General features: G+C 40.9%; 1 protein-coding gene across 2 annotated transcripts in view; it reads left to right on the top strand.

Moving 5' to 3' along the window:
- Window positions 1-26,921, top strand: part of LOC135496646 (uncharacterized) — a 54,521-nt gene that overhangs the window by 1,453 nt on the left and 26,147 nt on the right. The window lies entirely within an intron of this gene.

Raw genomic sequence — 26,921 nt, 5'->3', positions numbered from 1 at the left:
TCTAGACACTGGACAGGTGCAATGAAAATTAACCCTTTTTCATTATGACTATCACCATATTAGATGGGTTATTTTCAATCCATACTTGCTATTACACCAATAAGTGATAAGAAATTACTTTTTTGCTTGGTTATCCCTGGATAAAATGAAGTAAGTTCTAAGGACATTTCATCCCTGCATCATTCAATTGTTCCCTGGGACAATTCATTATTGGAGAAGTCCATCTCAAGTATCATTCATACCTGGATGAGTCTGTCTCAGGGATAGTTCATAAGACTATTTATCCCTGAACAAATTTTTCTCACATACATGTAGTTATGTAGGGACAGTTTCACAGACAAGTCATTTCCGGGGTCAATCTATCCCTGGAAAATTCATCCCCAAGGACAATTCTCTCCGGAATGAGTTGTTCCTGGGGACAATTCATCCCTACAAGTGGTTTCTGGGGAAAATTCATCCCTTGATAAGTCACTCCTGGGGACAGTTCATCTATCCCCTGGACTCCTTGGGACTTTTATCCCTGGAAAAGTTGTTCCCAGACGACAGTAAAGTTGTCCCTTTGGACAACTCATTCGTGGAGAGTTCATCCCAGGGGCAGTGATCGTGTGCAATTCATTTCAATTCAGTTTTTGCTGAAGACAAGCCCCTGGACTATTGAGTTAAACCTGGCAACACAAGTTCACCCCTCTAGGAATAGTTCCCTGAGCACAACCAGTCGACAGTTAAGTCATCGTTTGACCTGCCTGCACCCATGGCTGAATTTGGATCTCAGGTCTTCAGTCCCAACAAAACCTCCAACTGAGCTTTGACCTGAAGTGAACTGAACAGAATATCAAAATTCAACATTTGCCCTAGAAAATGCTTCAGAAAACAGTTTACTTCTTGTCTGCATGGTCAAACAACATCAAACCATGACAGAATTCTTGCTCGCAGAATTGTTTTCTTTATGCTAGTGACTAACCCTGTATTTAAAAATGTACAGTAAGTGAACTTTATTATTCTTTTCCAACACACAGAGGCTTACAGTCTATCAGTATTAGCCTAGATTATGGAAAAAAACATTATATTTGGATGATTAAGTCTTGTGCAAAATGATTTTTAATCAACTCAAGGCAATAGGATATAATTGCTTTGACTAGAACTTAAGCAGTTGTGGTTGGCAGTGAAAATGTGTGTCAGCACAGGCCAATATCATTTATATGAATATAGCGGTATACATTTTCCTTCATAATTGGCCAATGCCAATGGTGGGTGGAGTTTCTTTCTATTTCTAAAGGCTGTTGATTCCAACAGTCCATTGTTCCTACTAGGTTGTGCCAGGCAAATAACTCAAGACTCAGCACACAACTCTATTAGTTTGTTTATCACAAAGTTCAACATTGTTTTTTGGAAGAGAAAACATTTTTATTCTTTATTAGTTTACATTCAACACCTTTCCACATTTGCCTTAAAAGAAAATCTCTCCACTATGGTGTAAACTAAACTGTTTACCGTGAATATGCCAAAGATTACACTCAAGCAGGCATTGCAGTGTCAAAAAAAGAATCAATGAGTTGCCAATAGTTTTGATGGCACTAGTAACTGAAAGTAAAGCTAAATGTCATTTCATTTTCAAAGATGGTGCACAATTCCATATCAAAAGCAACGTTTTCAGTTTTCAAACACAATGCTAGATGGCAGCACTCTGAAGTGAAATCGATCTGTTCTCGTCAACTTGGACATCGTAAATTATCATGACCATATTAAGTCAGATCCATTTAAAATTTAGTTTCTTTCATTTCAGCAGCATGATTTGAATGAGTAAAATAAATGAAAAAATAGCTAAGAAAACCTTGTTATCCCTCAGCCCTAAAGGCTAGAGGGGTATTGTCGAGGCTTGCGCTGTCTGTCCGTCTGTCCATCTGTCCGTTGAACTCATTTCCTGAGTCTCCATAACCATAAATGCCATAAAGGCTAGAGGGGCATTGTTGAGGCGTGCGCCGTCTGTCCGTCCATCCATCCGTCCATCCATCTTGCCGTCCGTCAATCCGTCCGTCGACCGGTCCGTCTGTCTTGCCGTGGGTCTGTCCATCTGTCCGGTGAACTAGTTTCCGAAGCTTATCTTCATAACCATAAATGCTAGGGATTTCATCTTTGGGTGATTTGAAGGTGTTATGTGCCATTGTGCCATTTGGCAGTTTCGAACTACGCTTGACCCCAGGGGGCACTTCATTCATGTGAAAAACTACTTTTTAATAATTTTTAAAACCTTTTGATGCTTAACATGTAGTTCGGTTGTCAAGTACAAAACTGTCAGAACTAGATGTGTATTACTTACTGCTCATCCAACACTATCCTCAGAAGCTCTCTTATCTCATCAAGAGTCAATATTTGAGCCTTTTAAACAGGGTCAAAACTATAACTCTTCAGTCAGAAATTGGGTTTGTTCCATTTTTCATAAAATTTCATTCAATAAATGAAATGAATATTTGAGATGAGAAGACACCATGGAATTCGGTCCTCTGTTTTGTCCGTCCATCAAACTTCATTCACCACTGTTGTAAAGTTTTATATAGTATTTCTTTTAATATTTTTTCTGTCGTCATTCAACTGTGCAAATAGAAACGATGAAATCGTGTGCAAGACTCTCATTAGACTCAAGGATTTTGCATTAACTTGACGTGAAGACTTGTAACAAGGCTTCTGATTGGCTCTCATGTGACGCTGCAGTTTTATGAACATGTTGATTTGAATAGTAATATGGAGATAAGCGGAATAGTGGTAGTCAGTACTTGGCCCATGTCATAATCAGGAGATTGTAAGTTCAACCTTCTGTCTGAGAATGACGTCTGAGGATCATATAACAGTATCACTATCAATCGGTGTCCTTGAGCAAGAATGGAAACTTTTAACCATCGACATTGCTTCAAAAACTACATTTACCCCCCAAAAATGACATTTACAGTAGAACCTCTCTATTAAGGACACCCTCGGGACTGACAAGTGCCGTCCTTAATAGAGAGGTGTCCTGATTAGAGAGATCAAATTGAATGGAAACAACCAATTTGGGACCAAAACTAGTGCCCTTAATAGAGAGGTTGTCCTTAATAGAGAGGTGTCCACTTAGAGAGGTTCTACTGTACTTCTGAAGCCGACTGTAGACAAGAGCGAGGGAACGAGTCTTGATAAGTGTTCAGAGTCCGAGATGTTGAATGATTTAGTTGGTCCTGGACAGGACATCCATCCTGCCTAGCCCATGTTCTTTTGTTCCTGCCAGCTGGTTATTGCAAACATCCTCCAAGCATCGCATGTGAAACATGTTGTCTTGTGCCGAGTCCATACCTCGGAGACACCATGCCGGCAGCAAAATATTAATTTTATATCTTTGTCTGAGATTTATGAATTATCAACCCACCTGTTTGATGCTTTTGTTCCATGCATCGATCTCGTGCTGATTTTGCTGGAGGGTTGACCTTGTGCCACGGGGCAGGATTTGTGGAGGACTGGTTGAAACTGAGCATCTTTGTTAGAACTAGAAGGTTACTCGTTATAGTATGATATGATAAATATCTGAAAAGGTACTTTTTATCTGAAAGTAGACGTTATCTACCATGTGTGTCGATTATGATGACTTTGACAATACTTTGATATCTGAAATGGTGTCTTTTTTTAGATGTCATCATCTGCTCACTTGCAGGCCCAGGTCCCAGACTTGCTTTACACTTGCAGGCCCATGTCCCTGACTTGCTTTACACTTGCAGGCCTGTGTCCCAGTCTTGCTTTACACTTGCAGGCCCGTGTCCCTGACTTGCTTTACACTTGCAGGCCCGTGTCCCAGACTTGGTTTACACTTGCAGGCCCGTGTCCCAGACTTGGTTTACACTTGCAGCCCATTTCCCAGACTTGGTTTACACTTGCAGGCCCATGTCCCTGACTTGGTTTACACTTGCAGACCTGTGTCCCAGACTTGCTTTACACTTGCAGGCCCGTGTCCCTGACTTGCTTTACACTTGCAGGCCCATGTCCCAGACTTGGTTTACACTTGCAGGCCCATGTACCAGCATTGGTTTAAACTTGCAGGCCCATGTCCCAGACTTGGATTACACTTGCAGGCCCATGTCCCAGACTTGCTTTACACTTGCAGTCCCATGTCCCAGACTTGCTTTACACTTGCAGGCCCATGTCCCAGACTTGCTTTACACTTGCAGTCCCATGTCCCAGACTTGCTTTACACTTGTAGGCCCATGTCCCAGACTTGGTTTACACTTGCAGGCCCGTGTCCCTGACTTGGTTTACACTTGCAGGCCCGTGTCCCTGACTTGGTTTACACTTGCAGGCCCGTGTCCCTGACTTGGTTTACACTTGCAGGCTCGTGTCCCTGACTTGGTTTACACTTGCAGGCCCGTGTCCCTGACTTGCTTTACACTTGCAGGCCCGTGTCCCTGACTTGGTTTACACTTGCAGGCCCGTGTCCCTGACTTGGTTTACACTTGCAGCCCTGGGAACTGTAAACATGTATCAACATTTTCAATAGCTAATGGAAAGTTATTGAAAATGAACGAGTCAGCAGAAGCAGAGCATTCATGCATCACAGTGGTGATGTCTGAATTGATGCAGCTGATTGAGTTCATTCTGATTAGCAAGTCGACTGCATTCAGTCACCGTAATTGACTGATTCACAGAAATCATAGATGCCTCACTCTTCTGGATGAGGTGGTTGGTGAAATTTGCTGAGTGCAATCACTTTGGGATTGCAGTTTACTGCTTTTTCTGTGACTATTCGAGAAGCTGTTTTGGAACGGCTGTTGTAGTCACTCTAAATCAGGCTGGTCGATTAGATTCAGGACACCCTTGAGATGAAAAATGCTGTCGTTGAGAGGAAGGTGTCCTGATTACAGAGGTCAAATTGTGGAAATGACCAATGCGGGTCCGAAATCACTGTCCCTAATAGAGAGGGTGTCCTCTGTCAACTGAATAAGGTTCCATTCTTGTTGGAAGTTATATGACAGTGACCTATACTACATAGTTTTTTCACCTCATTTGCCAATAATAACAAAATATGCTCGGTGAAATCGTCTCTTTAGCTCTGCTGTATTAGAGAGATCATTTTTGTTCCCGTGCTATGGCAACGCTCCTGTGCCACGCGAGAATAGCTTGGGTTGAATTTCAAAGCATGCAACTCTGTATTCGACTTTGGTGAACCCTATAGTCTTGTTTTGCCAATAGTCGGGGACCTGGTGTAGCCTTCTCAACTGGTAACAGAACAGCCATCTTCAAATGTCAGTTGTCTGTGGGGATAGTGCCTGATGTAGGAGTACTTAGCTGTCTCTTCTGTGCATTTGCCTGTCTTAAGTCCAACTCAGTGCCATTTTGACCAAGGTCATTACACATTTTGAACCAACTGCAAGTGCCAAAGGCTGAAGTTATAAAGTGTCATCATTTATCTGGCTGTTGAAACTTTATTTGTACCTCAACTTGAGACCCAATAAAAACTAAAGTTTCGGCTTGGTTCTGAAGAACTGTGCTTAGAATATGACATCTCATTTAAGAACTGCTGACCTTTGTGCAGATAAAAGCCAATATTCTAATGAGTACATCAGCAAATGTCCCCAATTGAGCCAGACTTTGTTCATCGAGCATTAATACATGCATCCATTTCAGCAGATTATTATCAATAATGCAGCACAAGCGATCACTTCATCAATTAAAATCTATTGATCACCATTATGTGGAAATGAATTGACTGTATCCAGCGTGGTAGGTTTCCAAGGAACGGGTGCCATGCAACCTGCGTAAGAAGAAAACATACGTTGATTGAGTGAACTCCACAACCTTGATTAAGTTGAGTTTGAAAGCTTTAGAGTGGGACAGGGATAGGCAGGAAGCAAAATCATGTGATGCAGTGCCCAGCGCTGAAATATCAATACGAAACCCTGGGAAGCAGTCTTGCCATGAGACAAGCAGTCTTTTTGTCACTCATTGCAGTTGCAGCGATATACATGCATAATTGCAGGAGGCTGTGATAAAAATCTATCATTTGCCTTGGCGTTTCACAGATTTGTAACCATTGGTGAATGTGGTCAGTAACTTTTTTTCGAGAACTGCCCCAAAATACCTCATTCCCATAATTTCAGAGAAAATAGAGGGACACAGGTTTCTAAAATGACAGTTAAATCTTAGTCCTGCCCACTTTGAACGGGTCCTCTGAGGACCAGTTGAGCGTGTAATCTTATCTTGATATAGCGGCCGGGACGAAACAGTAGTCCCGAGGGTACAGAACTGCTTGCACTTTTGTGAAACTCTATGCATTGTGCATTAAATTTCTAATGGATTAATCGCGTAGAAATCAAATTTCAAAAGATGACGCCATTGTTGAGATTATTCACTCCACGTTTTTCACCTTGCAAATAAATCGCGCGTAGAGAAATGGTGACACTTTTTTTAGCGCTGATCCGCAGCAGATTATTTCGTTGTAAGTTAGCATCTGTTCGAGGTCATGTCACATGACGAATCTGTTTCATTGTTTTAAAGCAGGGCGGCTCCTTTTATAATAAAGTGCATCACAGAGCCCTTGTACTCCGGCTAGAAAAGAATGAAGTGGCTTGGAAGGGATTTGAACTGAAGGCGTCTGGTACTCCAACCACCATGCCATCGTACTTGAAAAGACATAAATATGAAAGAAAAAGCAGTAAATGTAATGGAATATGCATGCAATCTATTCCTACAAATTACAAAAACGTCAATCGACAGAGTAACGCAAACAACCCAGTTGTCACTTTCTACTTCATATAAAACATTCTATGTCTCGTGTTTTAGGATCAAGCTCCCATTGTCAGTCAGGTAACATCACGACACACACCAGCGTTTGAAGTAGTGACTCCTGTTTCATGATGGAGTTGTGCCGCGTGTGCGTGTGCTGTGTATCCAATACCTCTTAGGTTGAAACCCTTGTATTACCTAGAGTAATGTGCTTCTTTTCCGATTTCAAAAAGACTGCTATGTTAATATGATCCTCTTTGATATTTAGTAAGCTTCTGTTGTTAGCGGGTGTAAGATTGCTTGATCTCCTCTCTGTCGCTGCCAGAGTGTGATACAGGAATAGACAAGTCGTGAGGAACCTTGACTTGCTCTGTAAGATTGCCATCTTTCCTAGTGTCACTCACGACAGGGGCAATGCCAAAGGTGTTGCCATAGGTGCTGCTTTCCTGATGCGAAGTTATTGTTCCTTATGCTAGTTTGCTCTGTTGATATTATGAGCTCAGATCCAGCTGCTCACAAAAAAGGTGTCACCTGCCCATAGTCCCCTGTTATAAGAAACCACACTTGCACTGGCCTCTCACCTTGCCCTATGCAATGAGAAACCCGCCTATTAACCAAAAAATTGCAATCTAGAAGATGTGGCTTCTTAATACCAGACAGTATTTTCTTTCAGATCAACCCTTTAACCCTCCCCCCCCCAAAAAAAAACACAGCAGACTTTCACCTATCTGACCATGGCTTGTCATCAAGAGCTCCACTTACAACTCTTGATTGTTAATTTCCTTGGCTGAAACGTTCAAGGCTCTGAACAACACCCTCACAAATGGACTTCTAGGATTGCTGTATCTATTCCTGTCTGATACAATTTGTAGTACGCTGCAAACGTCAGATAAATTTCCTGCGTAAGATCCCATCATGCCTTGCAGATTAATCGTAGATGACAGGCAGTGATCGGTGTAAGGAGATCACGGTAATGAAATGGACAAAGGTGATGTCACCGTACAAGAGGACCGTAACATAATGATGTCACTTTAGCCCAGTAATGCCAAAAATGGTTGTGTAAATTGAGTGGAGTCAGCGGATCATGTAGAAAAACGTAGAGCAGGTTTTTGTCAGGTTTGTGTGATTCTTCTGACCTCACTTGGGCCTGGGAATCCAGGATGCTGCTGCCTCAAATTTAACTGAAAAGATGCCATTTATGCAGTGGCTGCAGAGAGGGGTTAAGATAACCAGGTAGAGGGAATTGAAATCTTAGGGTCTTTATTTATCAAATCTTTGAGGCCATTTTCACCAGAAAGGCCCTGTGGTCATGGCCCTCACTCTAGAGCAGGGGACTGCTAACACCCCTGCAACTCTGCAAACTCCCCTGCAACACTGCAGACACCCCTGCAACCCTGCAAACACCCCTGCAACCCTGCAAACTCCCAATCCACTGAAAAAACACCTCCAGTTTGATCTTTGCACTCCTACCCCTTAGACGTCAGACCTTTTGAGGTGTAAGGAAGACATGCAGTTTCCTACTTTTCTTATACCATCCATCCCACAGTTCAGAAATTTGGATCGCGTTATAGATTTTACAATAATGGAATGTTCAGAATAAGTTTTTTAGTGTGTAGTGCAATATTGCGTCGACAATATATTGGGCCACTCCATTAGTTTTCTGATGACCAACGACAGACAGCGGGCAGTCATATAATCTGCCAATGTATTGTACGCGCACGCCTCTCCTTAGATGTTTTATTTCGATCACCTGATCTGACAGGGTAATCTCCACTGATCCTTTTATGTGTTTTTTTCCGATGGACCATTTTCTGATTGTGTTTCTTGTGTAACGGTAGGAAAGTAACGTATCCCTTTATAACCAGTCTTGGTGAAATGAGAGTGTTGTAATTTAGTCTCTTTTTTACTGGCTTCCTGACCCGTGACTTCTGATGTGAAATGTTTCGGTGATGGTTCATGATCAGCTTCACATTGAGTCAGAGTTGACCATTCCACATAGGCAAAGGTGCGCCAGATTCTTTGTATAAGAAATATATTTCTTTTTATACTTGGAGATTCATGAAATCAAAAAATCTCTGAAATTTTTTTTTTCCGACTGCCGCTCAAAAAGTTTGGAATAAAAGGTTCGCTAAACAAGTTTTAAAAAAAAAAATCGCCTTATTGACAGGAAAATCACTTTAAAAGGGTATTTGTAGGAATATTTTGAGCTTTTTAGACAATTATAAGGGTGATCTACAGGTAACGTACAGTGAATAAGGATTGTATCTTGCAAGCCTTAACAATAATATGTGAATATACTATGACCGTGACATTTCCCATGGACATCTCCCCTCTACAGAATTAAATTCAAATTATCCTTACCTCCCGCCCGTTCAAATAGGTAAGGAGAGCTGTCATTCATTGAAATGTGTATTATTCGGAATGATAATGAAATCTTCCATGCTTAGTGGGTCGGATGGGCGTGGGTCGATTAAAGCAAGCTGGAGACATGCCTGCCAATTGTCAAATTCAATATGGGGTCTGTGGGCTATGAAAAGTTCGCCGTGAGAGGTTTTTTTGGTGAATGTACAGTGCAGGATTGCTCGGCAACAGGTCGGAGCGGGTCAGTCTATTTTCGGATCTGTCTGACGATTTCAAAAGATGCATAATGCATGTATGCACAATTTCATGTTATTTTGGCCACAATCTCAAACAGAAATTTGCAGTTTCTTTATTTGCGTTGAGGACACCATTCAAATTTTGAATCTGATCATTAAAATAATCTGAGAATACTGACATTTATGTATTGTTGCATGAAATTTATGGGATAATTTACATTTTGGAATAATACTGATGCATAAATGAAATTGCCATGGCAGATGTGATTTTACGGATATGTTTACAAGTGATTTCTTGAGACAACAGGGGGAAATGATTTCTCTGAAATTATTATGATTCACTTGGTGTCTTATATCTCTATGATGATTACCACTAATTATTGCCAATTGTAATTGATTTCTACATGCAGCAAATGAACTAAAGGAGTGTTCTCTCACCAACACGAGGCCAGTGAACATGGGGTAACATTGTGAGCATGGGGTTGAGATGGTACAACAATAAATTCACTGTGTCGCGCCAAGAATAGCACAGGAATATCACGAAGACATTGACAAAAGCGCGTTCCATGTTGTGCCAGGTTTTCTTTCATGCATCCATGGCAGCGACCAATGTTACTGGGTGCGTTTGTCTCGGGCAATCTGATTGGCCACAATTGATGGCTCGTTGCTGACGTCTGGGGTCATGGGTTGAGTATAAAATACAGAAGGAGTTAGCGTGCGAGATGCATGTGTTACGTTGTCAGGTCTGCGTGCGCTATTTAGACACGGTCATTAAGAGGAAGGATACAGGAGGGACAGGATTAAACATGGCTCCACGAAAACCCATGTACGAACACTTCACATTCTCACCACTTTCATATTCAATCCATATTAACCAACATATCGGGAATCATAAGAAACATTGCTGCTATTCAGATTCAGTACGTACCGATCCAAAATTACTCCTCCTTATCCATTTCATCGGGAATTCTATGGACATTACAGAACATTACCGATTTCATGGTCCAGATTTAACCGCTCCAAATTTAGCACTTCCAATTGTGGAAAGAGCCTAACATTATGCAAGTGTGTGTACTCTTCAAGGATGATTGCCTGTGCTCTGTCTCCATAAATCAACGATCCATGCATTGATTCCCGAGTAAGGACTGATACCAGTGTCATCTCCAGGCAATGATTTTATAGCCATATTGTGCCATGAATGGTAGATGTCAGACACGAACATTTAGGACACTTACCTCTATTCAAGACACCACCCGTTAGTTTGACAACGCCCACACACTTTTATGATGTTCTAAGTTTTTCAACAAAAATAGCAAATATTCAAAAGGCATTTCTTCGCTCTGGTTAAGAGCAAAAAGTGCTGGTTCCATCCATCTATGATTTCTTTGCTTGTGAGATATTTCAATATCTTTGTGTCATGTATAAAGGTAGGTCCCCTTTATGATTTTCAGAAAAACTATGTTGGTTTTGGTAGACCCATTGTTTATGCTATCTTTGGAGTCCTATGATCTATATGTGGCTTTGACTCTCCCTTTCTTTCATATTGCTCAGATATCCTTGGTACTGAAATCCACAGTAGTTTCACTTAGTCCGTACGAGTTATAAAAATTATTGGGTATGATCCCCATCGTCTATAAGGGCATCTGTTGGTAAATTTGATTTGGTTTTATCTGATATCGTGAACTAGATCACCATCATTCTGCAGCTTCCTGATTCTTTGCCAATGATCCACGCTCAAGGCAGATGTCAATCAGTTTACCTTCCTTGTTCCTGGCCACCATATTGTACCAAAATGGCTGCCCCTAAGTGGAATCTGTTGGTGCCACCGCCTAGCATGGCTCTTGTGCCGCCTACATTAGGAGCCATCCTAATTTGTGGCTAGTTCTAACGACTCGCCATGGTAATACATCAGTCAGCTACCTGCTTAGATGCCAATTGCATTTCGAATATATATTTGCAGGTTGGTTTCAGTTATTTGATACCACTGGTCTTTGACTGAAGAAAAGCTGGTGGTCAAGTAAAATTTTAAAAATCTAGGTAAATTTTTTGAATCATTTATAAATTCAACATCAGAGATCAGAGATATATATTTCCCAAAGACTGCTTTCCTTTCAATATAAAATCTTGTAATTAATCTGTGAGTGCACCGCTAATTGTAGTATAGTCTTCATTCATACCTCTCGGAGCAAAAGAGAACGCTCTTGGCTATATCAGATCACCCCGCCGAATTGTATTAGCATGAAAAAAGCCTTCTTGTCACAAATAGTTGAGACATAGCCCATTAAAATCATTTCCCTCGTCACCAGGTACAGTGGACCCTTATTAACATCATTACTCGTCTAATATTGTTTTCCATGGAAGGGGAGGATGCGTAGTGCTGATTTTAAGTGGTTTTTAAAATGGTCTATTGTGATGGGTGAATGGGTTGCAAAGTTCGTGTCTTGATAAGAGGCAAAGATCAGTTTTAAAAATCTCAAAAGTTGGGTCATTTTGCAAACACTCTGGCTGTAAATCTCATAGGGTGGTTCATTCCTACAGGTAGAATACCCCAACATGGTCACTATCTCCAAACACAAGTCATTCGCAGAGCTCCGCTCTGGAGAGTTACCTTGCCCAGACGGTGTTTGATTTTGTCTTTTGCTTGGTTTCCTTTGAGAGTTTCTATTTGAACAAGATCAGTTGGAGCCCGAGGGAAAAATGTTCAACACGTATCCGATTGTGAGATTCACCCTCGTGATTTGTCTGTCGTGACCTGTTTTGTCACTAGTGTCAGCAGAACATGTCGACAAATACAGCCTTACACCACATGGTGATAGGCACTTAAAATCTGTCGGGGCTTGACCACCAAAATCCTCCTTTCAGATCCTGTCTTGGAAATCGGCCAGTCAAACATACAAGAAGTTGAAAATAAGCTCGTTGGAACCATTCAAGGCTGTTAAAATAGTAAAATGAAAAGTTATATTTTCTTGGAAGTGTAGTAACTAATTTGTTGGCTATAGCCTTTGTGAAAACATCTGCCGCCAGTTCTTGCATTGATATTCCCTTTATGCCCATCAGAACACGTCAGCAACTGCAGCTTCCACTGGTGGGAGGTGTTGGACAAACCGCATACTTGGTGATCTATTGGCCAAGCTTCTAGGTTGTGATCTGATTGGGCTGGCAGTAGTAGTAGTAGCAGTTGATGCCTCCCTTGTATTTCCTGACCCTTAACCAGGAGTATCAGAGGTACCACGAATGCCTGGAGGTCAGATCAAGCCCTCCCCCAACTTCCACCCACAATATCCTGGGATGGCATTGTGTAATTCATAAGGTAAGGCTTCTCTTGTCGGTGTCAATTCTAGCTCAAGGGCATATATACAAAATTACAGTCTTATGGGATCTGGTCAGCAGTAATCTAATAGACATCCATCTTTGGCCATAGTACATTTGTTGATTGTTTCATGGTTCAGAGACTATTTAGGAGTGATATTAGTAAGTTAGTAAGTTTTTTGCCTCTTAAGAGTATTGAAGAACCGTGGTACCAATAGAATAGCTTATAAAAAAGGGTAAAAAAGAGGGCTCACTTTGAATCCCTTCAATCTTGGTGTCCCCTCAGGATAAAGTGGCTTGAATAGAAACTAAGAAAGATCTCTACCTTCTTCACCAAGTAGCATGCAAAGCTGGCCACTGAGGATGTGACTAGTGATAGAGACCACTCCTCCGATCCTATAAGTCTGTTTTAAGTAAATCAATTTCCTCGCCAAGTTCCATTTCCCATATTGCCCGTGACTCAATCTGGCTAATTACACAGCCACACAAGAGGATTTCTATAATTGAATTCTACCTTTGATCTTCTGGCCAGTTTGTGTGCAGGAGATGATCAGGGCGCATCAGGTAATGAGCAGACTATATTCTTTTTCCTACTGCAGCAAGTTTGTTTCAAGGACACAGTATCATTCAGCTGCATGTGGACTGGGATGGCACTACATTTCCTCGTAAAACCACTTTTCTTGTATTGTCCCTTTTTGAAGCCACTTTCTGCTTTGGCTCAGACAACATCGGGTTTTTATCTTCCACAGTGGGAAGGTTTCAAGGACAGAGTGTCCTTCAACGCCAGAGAACATGTGTTGACTTCTGATTCTAGTTAATAGCGTGTGATCAGACTTCTGTGTTCTGCACAACAGAGCACTTACAAAAATCCGTTCTGCGGTTTTGTTAACAGATCGGTATTCTTGATTTACTAATGCCCCCTGGAGTATTTGAGATGCCCCCTGAAATGAGAGCCAATCATTAATCAACGCTGAGCAACATCACCTTGACAGAGTAATGCATTAATACTGTCAGACCTGACTTCCAAATTTCAAAATCCAAAAACTACACTGACTTCCCCCACGCTGACAAATGAAAAATATGTTATCGGATGTTTGAGGAATGAAATCAATAAAGTTGATCGAGTTATCTGCTCACACCCGCAACCAATTTCACATGATTTGGGAGTCTGATTTTGTTTTGATGTTGAAATGTGCATGGGTCAATGGATGTGGAGTGATATAGCTACAGAGGAATGAATGGATGCATGGGCTAGCCATTGAAGGTTTAGATGAGACTTGTTGGTAGGTCGGTCGGTTATTGGGTGGATTAGCCAAACGAGTGTGGTGTCGACAGAACAAACCTTGGTAGGGATGTCTCAAGAATTAGCCTGGCACCAGGCCTTTTGGCCTTGCTGACAGTGACAATGTTTCTGGCTGATTCGAAGCCAATGTCATTTGTCATGAAATACACAGCTAACTCCAGAGCTTGGTGATATGCTTCAAATCTGTAGCTCTGCACTTTAAAGTCAATGCACTTTCCTCGCAAACGCTATTCTCGCCGCAGTCGTTGGTGGTTTCTTATTCAGCTCAGGTTTCTGTGCGGATTCTGAACGCTGTGATGTTCGATTGGGAATTCCCTCTGACTGCATCCCATAGATGTGGTGGTGAATTCGGCGTCGCAAGGGATTGAATAGACAACAGTCATTGGGGAAGAGTTGGAATACCTGGCTAGCTATAGAATAGTGTCACTTTGCCCGTTGAATTTATAATCAGTAAAAGTGTCTTCGTATAAGTCTGTACACTGTGGATGGTGTGTAGAACATGGACTTAATCGTCTCAAAATAGCAATGGCTCAAAGTGCTTGCCTTAAAAATAAAATAAAAGTCTTTAACCAACATGACAAGGGAGATGTCTTCTATAATACATAAGTGGTCAGTGGCACAGCTTGAGGTAGAGTCTTGAAAGACATGCTAGGAGGAAACATTACTAAGGGCAGCTGGCTCATTTCAACTCATCCAATTTTCTTGCTAATGACCGCGCTTCATCACCATTTCCCAACCATTCAACTTGGTACTGGTGTCAGCGCTGCACATCTGACAGCAGGAATCAATGATGGCTGACGTTATCTCTTCCACAGTCTGGTCACGGAGAGCCTATCTCAGTATCTTCAGACAACCAATCCATTAAAGTATCATCTCGTCTTGTTTGACCTTGGCTGATGACATTGAGGGTGGCACTCATTCATACTATTCTCCTGGTAATCTTGCTTGATTAGGTTGTCAGCTCCATGAAATGACTTGCGTTAATGTACTGGGTGAAATGTTCAAACTGAGTCTTCAAACTGCTTTCAGGTTAAACTTTATAGATGCTGTCATGGCAATTGATATAAGACTTGTGCCTGATTATATCATTCTAAAATGTGATTTCCCATTTTGTGTGCTCTGTAAAGTGATAACAATAACTGATTACTTCTCAGTCTAACACCTCAGTCAGGATTAGACCTGATTGATTTTGACTGAAGTTGAAAAGGATGAATAGCACTTGATTACCATCAAAGTAGCTAATCAAGCTGTCCACCTAATTATCCAAAGATCCCAGTACGACCTTTAGCTGATCCCAATCAATTCTATTACCCCAATAAAGGTAACACTTGCCTGTCTACGGTGAAAGACCGAACCCATTTTACGCATTCTATCCCCGCAGGTCTTTTCTTGTCTTCCCTACTCAATCCATCCAGTCAGATCTCCACGTAGATTTGCATTGCGTCCATGTCTACGTATCCTGTGGCTGTCTCGAGCCTCATATGGATAGCTCTCGCAAACATAATCAGGCAATAGCGCATAGTAGCGCAGGTGGTCAATCCGGGTTGATTTCTCCTGTGGAAGTCATTTTCACAGCCTTTACAAAACATCGCTTCTCTGATTGGTAACTTGGGCTTCAACTGGCCATTATATGGAAGACTGAACATGGATGTACCAGGTGATTCTAAACAAAGTAAGGTTGGAACTTAGTCAGGATATGTTTCGTCTGATGTAGAAATTGAGCTGTACAGTTACACATTGTCTGAGTAGGTATGTCGGTAACACTGATCACTGATGTTGGTACACGTAGTGTACTGGTACATCTATTTTTACCTTCTAGAGTTGTTCAAAAATCAAAATAGGCCATATACAGGATTATTTTGAGCCGTTTTCAGTGTTTCCTCTGTCTATAAACATGCATCTCCAGGCTTCTGCTTGAGGTGTTATCATCACACCACTTGAGATTCATTACAACCATTCAAAATTCATGCTATTCAAACTGATCTTCTCTTCAATGATTCCCACCTATATCAATGCATCGCAGACAAATTCAATAGCGCGCGGTTTTCTTAGAATTGAAGATACTTGCAGAATGGATGCAGTGTTTCTGTGATTCAAAAAAATTTTGATATCACTCACAGAATGGTACAAATTTCAAACTGGTTCTTATAATTTGGGCTGGAGTTTGTCTGGGCGAAAACCGCTGTGCATTGAAGCATAACCCACGATTCAATTCAATGCATGTCTGTCACCACAAATAGTGGCCAATTATGTAAAAGGCTCATTATGAGATTTGAAAAGATCTCGATGAAAAGCGCTGGGGTGGAATAAGGTCATGACAATTACTAAAAGATGTCCTGTGCTGTTTAGCCGTCACAGAATTCAATAGGAAAGTTTATGAAGTGCAAAATCAGAAAGGGTGTGCGAAACGTCTAAATACTGCGCTTTCTCGTCATCTCCATGGCAGACATTTTGTGACGTGGCGATCTTAAAATGCTTCCGATCAAATTCTCTGTGCGTCTTTGAAATTTGCCATTAGTCAGCTCAAGTGTGACAGGTGCATTCTTGTCTGGATTCTCAATTGATTGGTGTTCATTGTCAATTTCACCATGAGCACTAAACTCGCCATCGAGTCAACGTGGTATCACTTAGTTGGTCATGCATTTCCAATTCTTTGGAGGGAAACTCTACAAGGAAAGAAAAGAGACTTCTTACCCCTGACTGGCGATTTGGCAGAAAATATCAACTCACCACATTCTGTTACATTTTATTTATTTACATTATGTTTTGCTGTATCAATTTCAATCTCTGTGCCAGAGAAGATGGGCCCCTGCAGGACAGAGATTTCATACGTCATACGGAAAACTGTCGGATGTGATCAGTGTTTCATATGTTTGTGTGCCAGAGTATCATTATTTTTCCCATCCATGCCTACCTGTTATCGACAGGGTTCACATTACCAAAAGAGAATCATAGGAGATCATTGTTTACTTCGTCAGGATCCTTGTTCTGTTCCATCTATTTTGTCTCATGTATCGACTTTGTTTCTAGGTGTAGCACGGTGGGCGGCTTTCTTTAGTCTTCCTAATACCTATCAAATAAGCCGAGACTGTGTCTGTCTTGTCTCTTAATGTTTCTCTTCCTTTGACATTTCATTTGCAAGGAATTTATGATCATTTTCAGCTTATGATAGCTGGTCTTTTCACTCTTCCAGCTCTGAGGGTTTCAGTCTGTATGATTTTAGGGTCTTAAATTCATGAGGCTATCTGTTTGCTTCAAAAGATACAGACAAAAAACCCCATATAATCAGCTTTTGAAAATCAGACTATATTTTTTAATGCTCGTATTATATCAGTGATCTGCTATATAGCTCAGAAGGTCAAAGGCTTTCTAATATGATAAGACAGCAGCCATCTTTAAAGATGCATTTTGATAATCGACCAGCTTTCCTATCATAATAAGGCGCTGTATCAATTCCTGATGTGCAAATCTTTGCCGTCTCGAATCCCCGATTTTCACAGCATCTCGAACAAAACCATTCCCCTCGGCCTCATGAAATCAAGTCGAAGATTATAGTCCCTTCAGTCCATTTCAGGCATCTATGCCCAATGGCGAGCCTCCCTCATGAAATTAGCAGCTTTGGTTGTTCTCCTACAAGTGTCGCACAACAATATGTGGCTTCTCTCAATATAACAGTCTACCTTTGGCCTGACTGTATCTGGCTTCTTTCCACTGTAGTGGGAACCTCCGGGGTACTACTTTGCCTTTATGTCTTTTAAGGATGATGATAGTGCGAAAGCAACTTGATTGATTATGTGCTCGTTAGGGATGAGTAAAGACAAACGAAACGCACAATACCCTCAGGCCATTTCTTTAACAGTAATATCCTCTTCTAAATCAGTTTCCCTTCAGACTTTTTCAGGATTCACAGTTAATGGATCTGCTTGAGTCACTTAGTGCTGATGTTTGCTGGTCTTCCTTCAATCCTATTTAGCTAGAATTATAGGATTTCTAGATTATTTCAGATCAGGGTAAATATGGTCGCGTAGGAAATTTACACATTTGTCAGATTGCTCCATTGTATACAATAGCTAGATCAGTCATTAGTCCTAGATTTCTATATTTTAGTCAGAAGTCAGAATATCCATAGCACAAGCAGTTCAAAGTTGATATCCAGACTTGTTCATTCTAAGCCTGCATGTAAGTGTAGGCCTATGCTTGACAGAATCCTCCATGATTGCCTTGGTTTATTAGTCAGTTCTAAACGCCACCTTTTGGCAGGAAATCCTGCATTGATCTATTGGCATGCATTCTCTTCTTTCAATTCTTTCCCCGTAGCTTACTTTCCAAATATCAAGCGTGTCTTAGAATGAAATCAGCTAAGTTTATGAGTTAGTTCCAAGTGCCACCTTTTAGCAGTTACTCCTGCCTTTATCCATTGACATGCAGTCTATTCTTTTACCATAGCTTACGTTTCAAAATCGTTGAACTCTCTGTAGATTAACTCAAAGTTGCCCGTTCTCTGTTAGATCGTATTCATCTCTACCGTGTTGAGTCATCATCATATCCCTGGATACCCCTGTCAATATCAGGCTAGTTCAGTTACCTAATCACTAGTTTTTGTGATCAGTCTATTGAGGTGCATATGTGCATTCGTGCCGCGCCATATGACGACAACTGAAGCACAATGGAGGCGCATTTGGTGCAAAATTACTCGCATCCATTGTGACGATGGAATCAGAAGATGACGTTGAGGGAATTTGTATAGCGTCATCCGATGAAATGAGATACCTCCATCATGTCCATGGCCGTACATGTATGAGAGTTCTGTTTGAAGAATGATAGGTGTTTGATTTAGGACTTAGGTTATTTACTAAACCTTTAGGGTTTGTCTTCATATAGGCCTGAATATGGCATGCACCTAATCTTTATATTGGTGCTGATATATAGTTCAAGGCAATATAGATATTCATGATCATTCATTATTGATACAGTAGACCTGTTTTGTGTTTTAGTTTTAGGACTAAATTGGAAGATATAACCAACTGAAATCGTAAGGATTTCTGCGTCATGGTTTCCAATGGAGTGATCAAAGTCACGGAAAATTCTAAAGGTCATGTAGGGATCACGGTACAAGGATTCTCTACCTCCTGGATCACATTTAAGCATTCCCAAGGTCACAGATCACAATACAAGGAATATCAAGATCACAGCTTACAGAACAAGGATTCTGAAGGTCATCGATCACAATACAAGGATTCCAAGGTCGTTGCTAACAATATAAGGATGTTTGAATCAATGATCTTAATAGAAAGATGTCGAAAATGAATAAGAACAATAACGAAGAATCGAGGAGGACACTCGGAGGATGGGAATCTTGGAATTGGTCATCGTCTTACCGGACAGCATTGGATCAAATTGATATTTCTAATACTGTCAGGTAAAGATGTCGATCGGTTTTACAAGTACACCAGAACGGTTTTCCTAATCTGCATCAGTTGGAGTATTGAAAAGTACTTGGTTGTATCGCTTGAGGATATCCGTCACAGACAAGTATTTCGATTCTCAAAGTATACTGAGTGCCATCTCAACTGTACAGGCTTTTAGTAATGAAAACATCGGTAACTCAAGAGCGGTATCATTAGGTGACCTTCCTGCATCAGTCCTCTTCGGTGACTCCTTTTCAACTCCATCAAGTATCAATGGCACGGTCTGTTTATTAAAATGCAACGCAACGTTTCCACACATATCTGATGGTTTACACTTAATTAGGCTATACTGTATCTATGGCGTGCCTCCATGTAGCTGCCAGTGATGACATCTCATCTCATCTTCTGCCTGTCAACCTTGGTCTAGCTACAGCGTTAATGGAGATTAGGCAGATTAGCAGCTAGCTGATTGCTGTTCTGGGTAGATTTATGACAATCTCAGCCACCATCTTAATCATGATAGTAAATTATTAGACAAGAATTCCTTGCGGTTGCCGTTGTTTTATGAGTATTAGCTCATGTTTAGTCCTTGGAGTTGCAATTTTTGCATTCATTTATATGAAATAGTTTGAACTTAATGCGTTACCAACTAGACAGCTCCATAATTTGAGTCAAAACGTCCTAGTAAAATGGAGCTTTTAAATGACGAAATTGTGGGTAACTTTCCATTTTGGTAGGAGTTGGTTGCTGAAATACTTATAGTCTAGAGACAAATTCCTTTCTTAGCTACATGTATGTTATGTATAGGAATAACATGTAGGTGCTATTGAAGTTGCAGTCCAGTGATCAACATAGGTATTAATATTTGTTGTGAAACTGATCACTCAAACTTATAACAGTTGCAGATCATCTTCCGGTGAGGCGTTTGAGCGTTCCCACTGACAGATCTCTTACACTATGTTGACATTAATGTTTCCAAATCCGCCTTTGCCAGGTAAAGCTGTCTTCCGGCTTTGCAAAGCGTCACCATCACATCAGCGGATGAAGTCATTAGCAGATTCCCTTTGCTGGCCGTGTGTTGGCAATATTGGTAATCTCAGCAAATGTGACTTAGGTATGTCGTGGAACCGGAGGATAAGACAGGAATGGTGTCCCTGGATAAGTCCCGATAGCTGTCAGATAGTTTAGGCTTTGGTGAGGATATCATTCTAGATTAGTCTCCAGTGATTAGGTAGATGTGGGGGGAGGGCGTAACTGGTACCGCTTATCATGCTAGGTGTGACATTTGTATACTATTAGAATTGGGTATGTTGCTTGGAGCTTAGGTCTAACGATTCATCATGTATGTTGGGCTTAGTTGACTAGAGATAAGCCAGCAATTCTGTGGGCCTGAGGCAATGAAAGATATGTTAGTGAGGCTTACAAGAAGATATTTCAATATCTGCTGGAAGTCTTCAGCTGAAACAGTCAGTACTCGTTCCTGCAATGTGCCCATACAACTTGGTCCTCTTCATGTCAATGTCCGACAGTGACAGCTGGATATGTTCAATCAACTGTACACTTCTCAACAAAAGATGCCTCATTTCTTACTAATTATCTATGTGGTCATAAAACTGAGACACTGACATCAACCAGCCATTAAGTCTGCATTAATTTATTTTTCATTTGCCATGGTAATCAAATTTATGGGTGAGGAACTAGCTGGAGTATTCACCTGGAGCCTGGCACTAATGTACTTAGGGGGTGGGCATCAATATTACTTACTTGCACGGCAAAGTCATATTCGGACAAACCATCTGCATGGGATAGTTTGTTGCTATTGCCAGTGTTGAAATCTCTCATCTGGATGTAACGTTCAAGTCTTTGTGGTTGGGAAAGGGAAGTGTACTCCTCATCACAGACAACATGCTCAGACAATGGTGTCAGTAAGATGATTATACTGAGTCACATTTTCTATTCTAAGAGGTGTCCAGCTGCCCCTTTGTGATACTTGATGTGTTCTTCTCATGGTGTCTGAGCAATGGGTCATCAACCTTGATTAACCATAATCATAATCAGGATGGGAGAGTATGCTCTGAAGATTCTTATGTCAGGCCCGGTTTGTTCGAAAAAAGCCAATGTTCAAATGCAGTTTCTTTTGTATACAAGGTGATATGATAGTTCAATGCTTTCTCTAGGTGTATATTTCAATATGGAGATTCTATGATCTCCTCTTGCAATTCTTTGCAGATCATTGTTGTATAGTTTTGTTTGAAATATCTTCTAGATTACACATGTTCACCACATCTCCGTTGGCTTGATTTTATTCATAGTTTTATGTCTTGTGACTATACTGCGCAGTGGTGTGGATTAGTGATCACTGATATTCTATGACAGACTTGCAGATGGATGGAATCTGCGTAAAACAATGCCAAAAGTATTTTATGTTTTTGAAAAAGGTTTTGGTGTTAAATTATCAGCAGCGGGGATATCTCTACCATGGAAGTATCGACGACTTGATATTTGGCTGTAATGTTCTTTTCCGAATAAAATAATAAAGAGTGAATAAACCATTTCAGATTTTCTTTATTGTGTATTGTGTGTTTTCTGTTGCTAGTATCAGTGTTGGGGTATTCGTATTCCGAATGATGGACCAATTTGCTGTAGGAGGGGCTACATGGAGCTTTCCTCAATTATACCTGACGTATACTAATTGAGTGAATGGACATCTACCAAGGACAATTTCATATACTCCGAGCAAATTCGAATCAATGATCTTGGCGGGAACGCCACTCTTAAACGAATAATTCACCCACTGGCGGCGCCTAACCGGAATGAATTATACCGTGTGTTCAAACAATAGACCGATTCAGAAACAATTAGGTGTAACCGTGGGATGATAACTCGTAGCCCAGCGATGCCCCGCATTCATTAGCCAGCTAACAAATGGGCCATTGACAGCCTCTAATGTGGATAGGCAAAGATAAATAGGATTAATGGCCATGCGTTGGATGAGGAATTGTTGTGGGACGCTATGACAAGAGGGATGGCTTGGCCAGATCAACCGATGTGCAATACTGACGACTTGATAGTCAGGCTTGACTGGATGCATTGAAAAGCCTTGGAATTGACTATAGCGAAGCATTAGGATGTTAGGGAAGGGAAGGGAATCGGAAAAGAAGATACTGTAAACTATGAATGATTTGCGACCATTTCAATTTGCCTTTCTGTGAAATTGCAAATTACGGGACCTTTTGATAACTGCTGTGCTGGAGGTATAAAGGGGTCTTATCCCTGCATTCTGTTTTGCTCAGAACTCAAAATGGCTTTGAAGAAGACTTTACAATGGCCAAAGAGGCTTTGCAGTTGGTCACAAAAAAGACACATCAGAGCAAATTAACATCATTGACCCATGGTGGTGTGCCACGTCATCATGGTGAATTGCAGTGCGTTATGTGAAATGAACTTGATCCTCCTCCGGCACACTTTGTTATCGCCGTCAGAGTAGTGGACTCCTGGTCAAAGTGACATCACTGCACAAGTTCCGCCACAAGCTTTATGGTCCCAGTTGCTTAATGGCGCCATAGCTGGTACTCTGTGACCCTGGCATGCTGCAGCAAGGTAATCACCTGATGTTGTTTACGGCTGACCATGGAAACGTCCTATCAACAAGTTATTATGCCGTGATCAGTTCATTCTTGTGTTAGCACTAATGCTGACGTTTCCGCCAATGTTCCTCACTCAATTATGCTATCAATAGTGTCTCCATTCAAACAGTTTCCGCTAATTCGTATGAACCGCAAATTTTGTGGTGGTATTTTTATTGCATTTTTACCTCCCTCATTTTGCATAAGCTGAGTTTTATTGAGTGGTAAACCTGACAATGAGGTGGAGGGTTATGAATGAGACGCATGGGCATTTTTCTTCTTCTGCGATTAATAAAGATGCAAGAGGCATGCGGGGTATGTGTGCTATATTTGTCAATTATCATAATGGTACACTCTATTCAGAATGGCAAGCTGCATAAAGTATCTAAAGGATTAGAAATGCAAAGGAGTTGTTTAACAAGTAGTCGTCACTAAAGAACTCCCTAGATTTGTTGGCCTTCCCTATCAGTATTGGCCAAATAGAAGCTCTTTTGAATGATTCTACACACAGGAAGCTTGGGAAGTTGTGAAATAAGTCCAGTTTAATTTTCTTGACCTGCCACCTTGGAGTTCTAGTAGAGATTGGAACTTCATCTACAAGTACCTTTTTTGCTCCAACTTTACATACCAGAGGAGTGTAGGAGCCTTGCTTCTCCTTGCTTGCATTACCTATAGACACATCCAGGGACCTCTACTCATCTCGGTTTTCAAATGGATCCTTTCTCATATAGGTGGGCGCTCCCAGGTTTTTTCCATGGAAGATTCTTAAAGAACATATCAGGTGACGTTGGTTTATCTAATGATATGTCGCTGTTCAACTAATATGGCGGCTTCCTGAATATCTTATGTAAAGCAGGCCATCTTTTAATGGCGGAAGGAATGTTACTGTATTTGTGCTTTCAAATCCTGACAGTGACACACCATTATTTCCACTCATCTTATTTTACACAAGTACACGAGTACAGTTGAATGTTGACCCCAGTAAAGTAAAATGTAAGAATACTGAAGTTTCCACCACTTGCAATATCACGCGCGAGCAGAGCTATCATTGGTGATGCAGCAGAGATTTGAAAACAGCAAGAATAAGAGGACAGGTCTGATAGTGATAATGTCAAATAACACCCTGGAGAAGTATCTCGTCATTCTTTTCATGGCAGAGATTTGAATCCAAGGTGACGTCATTTATTGGTGGTCTTTACAATTCTTTTATTACAGAACTATTCATGCAAAAGGATGACCTCATGATTGTGTCATGAATACATAGAATCCTTATGAGTATAAACAGAGAAAGAAAACTATGCAAAAAGATCCAGTGGTACAAAATAGCTATGACCATGTTTGAATGCAAATGGGACAAGAGCCTTACAAGAGGAATCTTTCTGTGGCACATTGAGAAGACATCATACAAAGCATGCAGGCAAACGATAGTGAAACATCACAGCGATTTTAACGTTTGCCCAACAAAGTGCAAAATATTCGTAAAAGCTTTTTGAGACATTGCCGCAACAGACTTCAAAGGTGGAAATAGAGCATCAAAGGAGGATGAACGCTTCTGAACACTGGCTTTATGTTTTTATTGCCTCAACTCTTTTAAGTCACATGGTTGAAAGCTTGGCTGACATGCTTTGAACTATGTCGTTGTATATCAGATTCACAGGATTTCGCCAAGGAATGCTCAATATTTGGCAATATTATCATATTGGGAGGAAAATTCATAGAATCATCACAAAAACTAAACTCTCCGGAGACTAAGAAATTCCTAACGGTCTTGGTGACTCTCCGTTTCAAATCTCTGAGTCTGATGCTGAATCTTGTGCGAGTTGTCCTTGAGAAGATATTTCAAAGGATGCGAATGACAGATGAATATGTCACAATCTGACTGCATGACTGCGACTGAGTCAGCTCTCTCTCAGGGGATAGGCGTTCGTTTTCATTTTGCACAGCTTCATGTTCATTAGTATCACCATTGGAGATTTCTTGACGATGCATGTAATGCGAGGTGAATGGACGAACGAAACATTCCCGCTTGCACAAGCTTCGACCATGCCTCTGGAAATTGGGCGCTCGATTTCATTCTCAAAGAAATGGGCCTCTTAGCCAAGTCCGTGTTCATCACTGTGGCCACCACTCAGTTGGGCCCAGGTTAGAATCTGAGAAGTACCCAGCTTTGTATTTCTGAATGAACCAGTTTGCGTTTCAAGGAATTAACATTCCTAGCTCTTCACAGTGTCTTGTTAAACTGCCAAAGTCAAGTTAGGATTTCCACACCAAAGTGACCTTCTTTTGGGAAAAAACTGCTGTGGCCCCGTCTTTGGCATTTTGAGAGAAATTTGTGATTTCATGCTTGTTAACCGAGTTATATAAACCGCTTTAAAATCATCTGCATATCTCTGTCTTTCACCAGGCCTGATATTTACATCCTATTGTTCTCAAGGCTTGGCCCTGTACATTGTGCTTATTGTTTTATAGGACATAGGGAAACATCTGGAGCAGTTTCTAATCTGTTGTATTGATTTTCCAGTGTAGGACACACCTTTTTCTATGGCTGGGCGTTGCCTCGGGTCCTGTGGTGAACTTTTGTCTGGAGCTTTGCATGCATCCACATACTACATTGCCTGGTTGAGAAAGAGTTGGATCCTTGATAGAAATGAACCGATATTCTTCCAGTTTTCTTGACATCTACAGACATTTGTCTTAACCTGCTTCTGAAAATTATGTTTAAGAATTCATTGGGTCCTGTGGTGAACTTTTGTCTGAAGCTTTGCATGCATCCACATACTACATTGCCTGGTTGAGAAAGAGTTGGATCCTTGATAGAAATGAACCGATATTCTTCCAGTTTTCTCGACTTCTACAGGCATTTGTCTTAACCTGCTTCTGAAAATTATGTTTAAGAATTCATTGGGTCATGTTTGGCAGCAGTTGGTTGCACACTATGAGTTCTAATTCTGTACACGCTCGGATCGAAGTTTGTCCTCGATTTGGAGGGACACAAATTTTGTCTCTTGAAAAAGAAGTTGGGGTGATTCATGTCGTCCCAACCTTCATCTACCATCCCCGCCACCTGTATGCGTGATGAATAGCTGATTATATTCAGTGACAACAGACGTCTGTAGATGATGTCTGATGACCGGCCACAGTTGCATGCACATCATCATTAGATAATGAAAGTCTCATTCATAATTTCTTTCATTAAATTTCAATGTGGTGAAATGTAAGAATGCACTAGGGAGAGACGTTCACCTTGCCAACATTGAGGCCACGTGTATTTTAGCTCAGTTTCTATATTCAGCTGGTATATTTCTAGACTGGACGGATTGTTGCCACAAATATATTGACATAATTCTTTATTTTTTGCCAACCAGAACAAGAAAAGGTGCCCACCCACAGGCTGGACCAATGTATGTCACACGAATAATCTATTTGTTATGCATCGTCTCTTATTTTGCCGGATAAAATTCAGACACGTTTCGAATAAGACTTTTAAACAGTACAATTTTCGAAAAAGACAAAAGCCATGGAAAGAGTGATTTTCTCTCGCCAAAAAATAATCACCAACAGTATCCAGTCATTTAATCACTTATATTCAGAGGACTTTGATAAATAGCTTGATCACAGCCTACTATATTTTTCATTTCCGTCGTGGAGATTATGTTACCATGTAACAGCTGATTGTCACAATCCCTGATTAATTTATTCATCATCTTGGCAGTGCTAAAGGATGGATTACATCAAGTGAAAGGAATTCTCATGTTTTACAGGAAGAATCTCCCGAATATAGGGAGGGCATTTGTAACTGTGTACAATGTGTACTATTCTAGGCCTTTGACATTATTTTACCAGGGATCCTAAGATGCCCAGATGTGATAGAGTTATTTCAGAAATAGACCAATTTCAAAAGTAAGGCCTATGGAGTAATACCTTGATATCTGTTGGCTAG

The sequence above is a fragment of the Lineus longissimus genome, chromosome 12, assembly GCF_910592395.1.
Source record: "Lineus longissimus chromosome 12, tnLinLong1.2, whole genome shotgun sequence".
NCBI lineage: Eukaryota > Metazoa > Nemertea > Pilidiophora > Heteronemertea > Lineidae > Lineus > Lineus longissimus.
This window is presented reverse-complemented; position numbering and strand designations above follow the sequence as displayed.